Below are 11,078 nucleotides of genomic sequence, written 5' to 3'. Positions count from 1 at the left end.
ATAGAAATATGCAAATGAAGCTCGGCACCTATTGGTTCGAGGAGGGGAGGAGGGGCCCGGCCCCTTGGCTGCGCGCGAGGAAGGCTCCGCTCAAACAGTTCTGCAAGGCTCGCTCCCTTTTGGCGCAGCTGGAGTTGCTCGGAGCCGGGAAGGCAGTGGGCGGAGGAATGCCTTGCAAGCCCGAAAACTTAAAGGACGAGGGGCTGCAAAGGCGCGGAAGGAAACCACTGGGGAATTGAATTAAGATGCTCAAGTGTCTCCCCGTCCCCGAAGTCGCGACATGGATATAGGAAAATCCTTGCTAAATCAGACCTGATGGGGGAGATTCATGAGCGGGACCAGACGGACTAGTTTGGGTTCCCACCTGGTATCTCCTCCCCAAAGCTACCATACTTTCCTCAATACCTGTGCCTGCCGAAGTGGAATCCCACTGAGTTCAAGCCAGGGGAACTGGGGGAGTTTTGCGCAAGGTTGCAGCCTTGCAAAGGTGGGGCGGGGCAGATGCAATACCTGCATTGATCGGATTCACACTGCACATGACAGAAGTTAGGAGAAAGGATTTCTAATGCAGTCCCAACTGCTAACCAATACGAAAATGAGCCCCTCCCCAAGAAAACCCCACCCTCTGCTGAAATGAAGAAAAATGGAGATGAATTTTCTAGAACACGGTTTTTGTTAAGAAAGGGACAGGAGATCTCTTTTCTGTACTTCAATCAAATTATGGAGCTCAGAATACTGTAAAAGTGCATCTTGAAATCTGCCCACTCATCTCCAACTTAAATGACTTTTAAAAATGCTTGCTTGCTTTGTTATCAGCAGTCAGCCAGACTACCAGTGGCGTAGCATGGGGAATGCAGGGGGGGCCGGCCACACTGGGCGCAACATCTGGGGGTTAGGGTTAGGGGGCGCAAATCCACGGGTCAGGGGGCGCAAATTACTTGCCTTGCCCCCGGTGCTGACAACCCACGCTACGCCACTGCAGACTACAACCTGGGACAGAAAACTTGCATTTAGGTAGAACTAACTTCAGATATAGTGCATTGCATTTAAACTTCAAAAAAAAACCCGCAGTTACGCACACATGGTAGTATACACTGGGAAAATATACAGGTGTTAGGCATTTAAAGGAAAAAGCATCAAATGTGTGTTCCATATGGTCTGGGGAAATGCACCTTAAAGATAAAGGGCAGTATCCATCCAGAATTTCTCCTGCACATGTCCCACATGAAAGTAGATTTATTTCAATTGGCTTTCGCAAGAGAGTTTCCTGAGGTATTGTGCCCAAAATTCATTGGTAAGATGTTCCAGAGTTTGCAAAGGTTGCCTCTTGGTTTCTGGCAGTGGCATAGTGTGGGGGGTGCGGCCGCACCGGGGGCAACATCTGGGGGGTTAGGGTTAGGGGGCGCAAATCCACGGGTTGGGGGCGCAAATTACTTGCCTTGCCCCGGGTGCTGACAACCCACGCTACGCCACTGGTTTCTAGGAATCATAAGTGGACAGAGTGCTGTTGCATCTAGTCAGCCCCTGCGAAAGCAGGATGCTAGGCTAGTTAGCCCATTGCTCTGATCCAGCAGGCTCATCTGATTTTCTCATGTTCTCCTGTTTCACAGTTTGGAACATGCAGAGCCCTCCCCGCCTCCCCTGCCCCACCCAAGGAATATCACAAACCTTCCTGAACTTCTCTTGCGTTCTTCCTTGTAAGTTTTTTTTCCTGAACAGAGGCCTCCAAACTTGCTCCAGAATTTTCACTACAGCCAAAATGCACTGGTAACCTTCGTCCCAGGACTTTGCAACTTTCCAAACTGCATGGAGAGTTTCTTCACCAACCAATCAAATCTTTATTACGGTCATAAACCAGCATAAGTAGGCTGGGGTACAATCATTTGGAATCTGTAAAAGGCTAAAAAGTATTAAAACAGAAGGTATGTCTAAAAGACTATAAGAATCTAAAAGAAGGGTTAGGAACATTAAATGGATAGCACAAAAGGTTAGTATATAAAAGACTACAGCTATCAGTTTAGAGAGCACCCTGATGTGAGTGTTCATTAAATCTAGTTTGTGGCACAGGTCGTCATCATCTGACGAATTTTGAATGCTGCTGTGCAGAATCTGGCAACACTGTATGTTGTAGCAGGATTGGTATCTGACAGCAGCAGGGAGGTATAAAATTGTCGCTGTGCACCCTGGGTATTTACGGAGTAGTGGGGAGGGGAGGCTAATACGAATGTCTCTGTCAGGCATCCCCAAACTTGGCCCTCCAGCTGTTTTGGGATTACAGTTCCCATCATCCCTGACCACCGGTCCTGTTAGCTAGGGATGATGGGAGTTGTAGTCCCAAAACAGCTGGAGGGCCAAATTTGGAGATGCCTGGTCTCTATAGTATAGGCACTGGAGAAGCACATGCTCTATTCAGTGGCATAGCGTGGGGGTGCAGGGGGGCCGGCCGCAACATCTGGCGGGGGGCGCTCGCACTAGCAGCTCTCTGCTCCTACCTGGCTCACTCACTCTCTCTCACTGCAGTGCTGGCTGTGCGAATCCGATCCGAGCCGTCGGGTCTCCGCCCACTGTGGAGGGGGGGTGCCAGGCGTGCGGTGCGGGTTAGGGGCGCAAATTACTTGCCTTGCCCGGGGTGCTGACAACCCACGCTACGCCACTGGCTCTATTGTTTCTATTTGTCCAGTCACCAAGCTCTACACTCCTGAGAAGACAAGTAAGACAAGTAAAAAATGCACAGTTTGACCCCCCCCCCAAAAAAACTGCATTCATATTTTTCTTGGGCATGAAATTGAATTCTTTTAGTAACAGCTAAAATTCTAGTTGGTTAGCGACTCTTTTGTCTCCCTGCTTTTATTCTGGCTTGTTCTGATAACTATTGTATCTTGTTCTTATAACTCTTATATTTTTGGCCATTTTAAAATTGCTGGTCTATGGCCATAATAAACTGGTTGCCTTTGCCATACTGCCTTTGCTGACTTCTCTATGGGCACCTGCTTTTTCAAGGGGTTGGACTAGATGGCCCTTGAGGGACCCCTTTGAGCTCTAAGATTCTGTGATCCAACCTTAGTTAAGCACTTTGAAATATCACTGGTGTCAGTGGGAGAGTTAAGTTGAAGATCTAATAATGTTTAGCATATTAAGGCTATGTACTTCGCCGAGGATTTGAGGCTCAAAGCCAGCTAACATTGGACTGAGCATATTTAGGCCATGGCACAAAAGACTTCTCAACCTGATTACAATTATCTGCAGCTGGAAGAAAACTCTCAGAAATATCCAAAGAGTCACAGAGCCAGGACTGAGCAAGCATCCTAGAGTAATACGATACACATTGCGTTAGCTAGATTTTCATATAAACTAGTTGGGAAATGATTGATTCTGCTTAGCTCACTTGCTCAAGGAATGTGTATGTTTACAGACCCAGCCACAATAAGAGATACATGTCCTGCAGCTGAGTGGGTGGCCTTGTCAAGACATCAGTGCTCGCCCTAATCTACTTCGCAAGGTTGTTGTGAAGATAAAATGGAAACCGCCCTGTCTTAAATACCTTAAAAGGAGAGCAGAACACATAGCAGATAGCTGGGCAGACAGGCATATTGACCTGTTTTAATTAATCCAATGTATTTGCATTGACTAGGGCCAGGGCCTTTTCAGCTCTGGCCCCACTGTGGTGGAACGCTATGTCACAAGAGACTAGGGCCCTGCGGGATTTGACATCTTTCCGCAGGGCCTGCAAGACAGAGCTGTTCTGCCAGGCCTTTGGTCTGGGCCCAGTTAACCCCCTTCTTTCTTTGGGACCCTGTATGTAAGTGGCCTCCTTGGCTCTTTCTGTTGGCCCATATGGGACCAGCACAGTCCGAGCACAGTTCAAAGTGTTGGTGCTGACCTTTACAGACCTAAACAGCCTTGGCCTAGTATACCTGAAGGAGCATCTCCACCCGCATTGTTCTGCCCAGACACTGAGGTCCAGCGCCAAGGCCATTCTGGCGGTTCCCTCACTGTGAGAATCCAGGTTACAGGGAACCAGGCAGAGGGCATTCTCGGCAGTGGCACCGGCCCTGTGGAACGCCCTCCCATCAGATGTCAAGGAAATAAACAACTGTCTGACTTTTAGAAGACATCTGAAGGCAGCCCTGTTTAGGGAAGTTTTTAATGTTTGATGTTTTGTCACTTTATTATTATTATTAATATTAATATTCTCTTGGGAGCCAGCCAGAGTGGCTGGGAAAACCCAGCCAGGTGGGTAGGCTATATATTTAATTAATTAACAATTTCACACACCCAGCAACAGAGAAACCAACAAGGGCAGGAAGAGAATATTTGGGGTTGTGATAATTGAGACAAGAGAGATAAAGTTTTGGCACTGGAAAAGCGAATAGGGTTCTTGTTGTGGTATGACCCTTGGTGACCTATTTCTTTGTTTGCGTTATAGGCTGTCCAAATTACTCCGTGGTGGATCCTGGTTAAATGAGTTGAATGTAGGTCCCATTGAAATAAGTGGGTCAAGTCAGTCATGGTTTAACATCAGTCCCATTGATTTCAATGTGAACTAAGTTCAACTAACTTAGTCTACTAACTTAGTCTGAATCCAGCTTTCAGTTTTTGGGCAGGTGTCTCCTTTTTTTATATCTCTCTTCAAATCTCTACCAGGTAGAATAGTGACTCTCTGCTCTAGTCCTTCAGATGCCCTTAACTCTCTCTCTCTTTCTCTTTCTGTCTTTTCTCCTTCTTCTCTAACTTCCAGTCTGCATCTCTTTCACCCATGGGTCAATTTAGAGGCATGTTTAACACTTTCACTGTAAGCAGGAGGGAATCTTCTGTTTCATGTAGGGAAAGAAGTCGATTTAGACAACAAAAGCCAGATTCCAGGAAAATCCAGACACTGGATTTAAAACAGCCTGTGCTGCATTTTTTGAGTACGGTCTAGTTCATAATGCCAGAGAGGCAGATACCACCCGCCAAGTGTATCTGGTTGTCTTGCCAGCCATTTTTTAAAAGCATGCAATGCAGAGAGACAGCCGGGTGCCGGCCCCTTCCCACTACAGGGGTGGGTGGTGGGTGTGGAGCCCGAGTCCCTTCTGCCATTGGTTCTTTCCCTCCTCTGTTGATCAGGCTCACATGGTTCCTTGGCTATTTCTGCAGCATGGGAAAGACATCGTCCCTCCAGCCCTTTGCCAGGCTGCATAAAAGTGCAAGAGTGAGGAAATGATTGGCTGGTGGGAAAGGAGGGTGGGGAATGATGGCTTTTGCTTTATTTATTTATTTTGGTCCAAGAGAGAAACGTTTAGTTCCTGCAGAGCTCTGTCTTCCTCACGGACAAAGTCGCTTCCCTTGCCAGCCCTCTCTGAACCAGCCAATTCCCCACCCCTCTCCCTTCCATCCTACATATATTTATTAAACAAATTGTTTGAGCCATGGGAACAGATTCTCTTCATTCTGTTGACCACAGCCTTTCTCTCCAAACAAAATAAAATTAGGAGAAGTAGAGGAGCACCCACGCACAGTAAAGAATACTCATTAATGAATAAATGCAGCTTCTTATATTCCAGGGTGTTCATATCCTATGTCACTTTTGCTTATCTTTGACCTGGTTCCGAATTACAGCATTTATGTATGCTTTTCCTTAGTTTTTCAGTAACGCTGGTCACCTCCTGAAAGGCAATTAACTTTGTCTGGAGCCTTCCTACAATTCTAATCGTATCTTCTGGCGATTTCTGCACACGCTTCCTGTTAATGCTGAATTCAATTCTAACCTTTCCCTGCCTCCAGGTCCTTGCAACTTTTTCAGATTTGGGTCGATGTCGAGTGCTAAATTGAATTTCAACCAGCTGGGCCAAACTCATTCGACATTTCTTGAAACCATTTAATTCAGTTAGCTTCCCTCACCTCCGAAGCACCTTTTGGTGTCCTACAGTTTTGGTGAAATGCTTATAGTGGAATAATGTGCCAAGATCTAAAACAGCTTCTCATCTACTTGGGTGTGTGAAATACTAACATTTTGGCACTGGCTGGTGTGAGGGGTGGGGTGCTACAGAAATTCAGAAATCTGAAGTTTTGGTAATGAGGTTGCCAGCATCAAAAATTACATGGAAACATCTCCTTGCTGTTCAAAATTTTGCATCTCTTTTTCAACAAACCCTGCCTAGGCAATTCTGCTACAGAAACAGTGCACTGAAATGCTGTAAGAGTCCGCCAAACAGAGTCCGCCAGATTGTCAACAAATGGCATATCCACAGAGGGCATTAGTGCCATGGTGAGCTTTGGATAATTCTCCAGTTTAAGTTTCTGGACTCCCGCTGCCCTTTCTCATTCAACCCCCACAAGCTAGGATTGCCAGCTTTTCAACTGTAGCTGTGCCTTTAACAGAAACCTGATGTTTGGTCATTGGCATGCAATCATGTTGATCTCTGTGCGGTGAAAAAAGATCAAGTAGCTTTTCTAGGAATAGGCCATTCCCTCTCCTCTCAGGGTTCCCCCAGAAGACCTGTTTATTGAGCATTTATCCTGATTTGCTTGCACAAAACTTACACAATGTCTGGTCTTTATTGAGCATTCCTCTCCATTTGTTTGCGGAATGGGGGGTTACACGGCAAACAACGTTGTCCCTTAATTCATTCTGATTTGTTTGTGCTGTAGTCCTGCGTCTTCCCATTAATCCCATTGCCCTATCACTTTCCTAACAGCAAAAAGGTATTTGTGGCAGGGTAACAGAGCATTTAAACTCATTTCGTGCAAACCTACATAAACCACAGAGCCTAGGGCTTGCCGATCAGAAGGTCAACGGTTCAAATCCCTGCAACGGGATGAGCTCCCGTTGCTCGGTCCCTGCTCCTGCCCACCTAGCAGTTCGAAAGCACGTCAAAGTGCAAGTAGATAAATAGGTACCACTCTGGCAGGAAGGTAAACAGCGTTTCCGTGCACTGCTCTGGTTTCGCCAGAAGCGGCTTAGTCATGCTGGCCACATGACCCAGAAGCTGTCTGTGGACAAATGCCGGCTCCCTCGGCCTATAGAGCAAGATGAGCACGCAACCCCAGAGTCGTCTGCGACTGGACCTTATGGTCAGGGGTACCTTTACCTTTACATTTTTTGTATGCACCTGAATCCCTCCCACAAAATACCGTCATTCTGGAGATGACCTAAATTTCACTGCACTGTATTCCATAAAGAGTCTACCATGTGGTACAATAGCTAATCTACAATTGTAGGCCTCGTCTAGGGTTTATATGATTGTTATGCTGTCATAGAGGAATGCCAAGAAATGAAAACAGTTGCTCTTGCAGATCCCTTTGCTAACTCACTATGCAATGACCCCCAAAGAGGCAATAAATGACTCTGTGTTTGACATACATAAAGACCCCATTCAGTGTCTTCCTAAGAGGCTTAAATGCTACGCAAAGATCAAACTCCAAGTATGAATGAACTACAAGTCATAGTTATTACACAGTCTGCCTTGGATGAGCTGTTGACAGCATTGTATAGAAGAAAATGGCACCACAAATACCTGCGAAACAGGTGAGTTTGCAGTTTGTTCCATGAGGGCACCTTGGGGGTTATAGTTTGATAACATGCAGCCCAATACATTTGCACATCTATTTGAAGAAACACCCCTGAGTACAATTACTACCAAGTAAATTAGCATGGGATTGGAGCCTAAGGTGTTTTTGTTTTTAATACATAGATACTGATAGTCCCAAATTGTCTAATTTCCTGTATGTAGGGAAAGTCTATTTATTTATTCAATGTGGTTGAGCTTTCAGACCTGTCCTCTTCCACCAGTGACCTGCTATAGTACAGGCCCCAGAGCTCTGTTGCTAAAGGTACAGGACCTCTGTAAGGAGGGGGGAGATTAGAAGAGAGTTTTGTGAACCTAGAAAAAGGGTAGCTACTACCCCAGCACATATTTGTACCTCTCTATGTGGACCATCCTGGGGGGGGGGGGAGCCTAACTAGAAGCTCATAGAAGCTGTTCCAGCTGTTTGCAAAAGCAGACCTTGGCATTCACCTAATCTGAGTTCACAGAATTAATCAGTTGACTTGAGGACAGGCGCAGAGGGCAGGGGGCAGAAGCAAAGCTGCAATTCTGCACATGGTTGTATTTTGCCTGGTGTACAATCCATTACAATCTAACACAAAGAAAGATACAAGGTGGTTGGAAGCCAGGGATGTGTGTATGGCTGTCTCTTCTGCTCCCTGGCAGTTGATATTCATTCATTCATTCATTCAAGTTATATGTCACCCTTCATCTGAGGATTGGAAGGTGGTATACAATAGAAAAAACACAATGATGCATAACATAATAACAAACAAAACTATAAACTCCCATTGTACACACAGTTCAAAAAAAGGTCTTAGATTAATTAGCCAAAGGCCTGGGAGAATTGGTTGTTATTTTTAAAACTATCCAGGGTGGATCAAAATTCCACTGGAACGAAGCATTGTAATTTCATTGTATTCTGCCACCACCCCTTTAAGCGAATCATGTTTTGATTTGATTTGTTCTGCATACACCATAATATATACTATGATGAACTCCAGGACTTAATTAGATCCAAAACAGTACATGCCGCTATGTGTTGGATTTTCAGTGTATTTGAAGAGTGCATTTTATGCTACAGTTCAATGTCAGTCCACATGAATGTGGCCGAAACATTTGGCTTGGTCGCAATCTTATTCATTTGCTGGGCACAGTCCATCATGAAGTTCTTCTAAATGACCCCATTGTAAAATAAGTTTGCCTGCATTAATTCATTAAAAGATGCATTTGTGCTTATTTGTGCTTTTTTTACATAGCTTATGGAAGTGGTGGGAGCAGAGTTTTCCAGGGACTGTTTCCTGGTAGCAGCAATTTTATTTACCTAGAGTGCTCTGTTCTGGAAGCATTCAGAGGGTGCTCAACACAAGAAAATCAGCAGTCCCAATGACAGTCACCATTTCCCCCAGAATGCTCTGGGAAAATGCAACATCCAGGGTATTATGTGGAAATACAATGGTAAGCATAAGGAAGCAGCTACCAAAAGAAAGGTAAGTTGCCCCACCCTCAGATAAGCAACAAATGAGGTCATGAAAATATCCCCATTCATTAGTAATGTGGTTTTTTTTGTGGGATTTGTTTCATAGCAACCTCTTTCTTTAGCACACCTTTCCAATGATCCTATCTTGCTATCTGCCTTTCCAACTTAGGATGTGATATGCTGCTTAATGCCAAAATGGATTTCTAGGTGGTTTACAAAGTATAGCAACCAGCTACACAAACATTGAGAAGGACACAGGTGGTGCTGTGGGTTAAACCACAGAGCCTAGGACTTGCCGATCAGAAGGTCGGCGGTTCGAATCCCTGCAATGGGGTGAGCTCCCGTTGCTCGGTCCCTTCTCCTGCCAACCTAGTAGTTCAAAAGCACGTCAAAGTGCAAGTAGATAAATAGGTACCGCTCCAGCAGGAAGGTAAAATGGCGTTTCTGTGCGCTGCTCTGGTTCGCCAGAAGCGGCTTAGTCATGCTGGCCACATGACCCGGAAGCTGTACGCCAGCTCCCTTGGCCAATAAAACGAGATGAGCGCTGCAACTCCAGAGTCGGTCACGACTGGACCTAATGGTCAGGGGTCCCTTGACCTTTACACAAACATTAAAATATAGGCACCCGCCATTAAAGTAGACGATGCAGCCATTAAAACAACACAGCAGTTGTTTTGTGTAGTATGAGAAATATTGCCCTGCTACACTTGGAATAGCTAACTAGCTGGGCCACTAGGAATCTGAGCAATGCCATCCAAGAGACCTGCTTTTTCACTGAACCCACTTTGATCAGGTCATAGAGGAGAACTCCTCACCACCACCCCAGGTCTTGATAAGAGGCTTATGTTTTATGCCACTGGGAAATGATGCCTCCACCACAGTGCCATAGCGTGGGTTGCCAGGGGCCGTGCAGAGTGGATGGTTGGGAGAAAGGGAAACACAGAGCATGCATGCACATTCAACTGCCTAATGGCATCCTTGTCACCCAGGAGATCACAGCCGCAGCGATAAGAGTTGTTCCATTGTCTGGAGAGGCCACTGCCCGGTTTGCATGGAGAGGCCGTTTTCAACAGAGTCCAGTGACAGACGCATGCAGCTGTATTGAGGCAGCACCAGGCATTGAAATGTTGTGCCCCTTAACAATTTTGCACTCAGGGCAACTGCTCCTGCGCTCCCCCCCCCCCCCCCCGCCACTGTTCAGTCGTACAAACTACCTTTAACTTTCAAATACGCAATGGTCTGTCTGTCGTCTTGTATCGTGCATGGGTACTCTCAAAATCTGCTGGCTTTTTTCCTCCCCAGATCTTTCCAAGATCTTTGCCCCAGATGCTCAGAAGGGCTGCTTATTTCACAAGCGAGGAAACCAAGGTCTGCAGCATGGGAGGTTCAGAGGAGGCTGGTGGTTGCTGCACTTAAAATACATTCCACAGTTCTGAGCTTGGACTTTGTGGCACAACCAATCCCCCTGAGAAAGTCTGACATTTGATTGCGTGGCGCGACTTGCTTAGGAAACAGGCTGAGCAGTTGCTAAATATTATTTTTCTTTGGGGAGGGGGGAGGAAAGAAAATAGTAAAGAGTAGAGCAAAAGCATCTTGGAAGAGTTTGACTCCTCTTCATTTTGCACCAGGGTTTGGGGTTCAGAATCTGGACCGATGTCACCAGATGCAAAGGGGAATGTAGCTCCTATATTTTCTACATGGATAAAAGACAGAAATGCAAATGCGTCTCCCCCTGAAGTCATGATTTTTCAAGATCTGGGGCCCAGAGTCATGACCTACCACAAAGATGTCACCTTGTACTGCAATTGGCAATGGGAAATTATCAACATAACACTTCCATGTAACAGTAAGATCCAAATGCAAGAGGAGGAATTCAACATTGGGCTATTATTATTGCTCCGTCTGTACAAGCAGTTCTGCTTGCCAGACGAAACAGTCTCCCCTCTCCTCCTCCCTCCAGAGCTTATTTGAGAGGTGCAGGGAGCACAGAGTAGTGGAATGGGCACACTGTGCCGGCTCCTGCTTGTTTAATTGAAGCCAGCCCAAGGTCCCCTCAGGATGAGCAAGTCTGG

This window comes from Podarcis melisellensis (assembly GCF_964234715.1).
Source record: "Podarcis melisellensis genome assembly, chromosome: 17".
NCBI lineage: Eukaryota > Metazoa > Chordata > Lepidosauria > Squamata > Lacertidae > Podarcis > Podarcis melisellensis.
Note: the sequence above shows the minus strand (reverse complement) of the source record.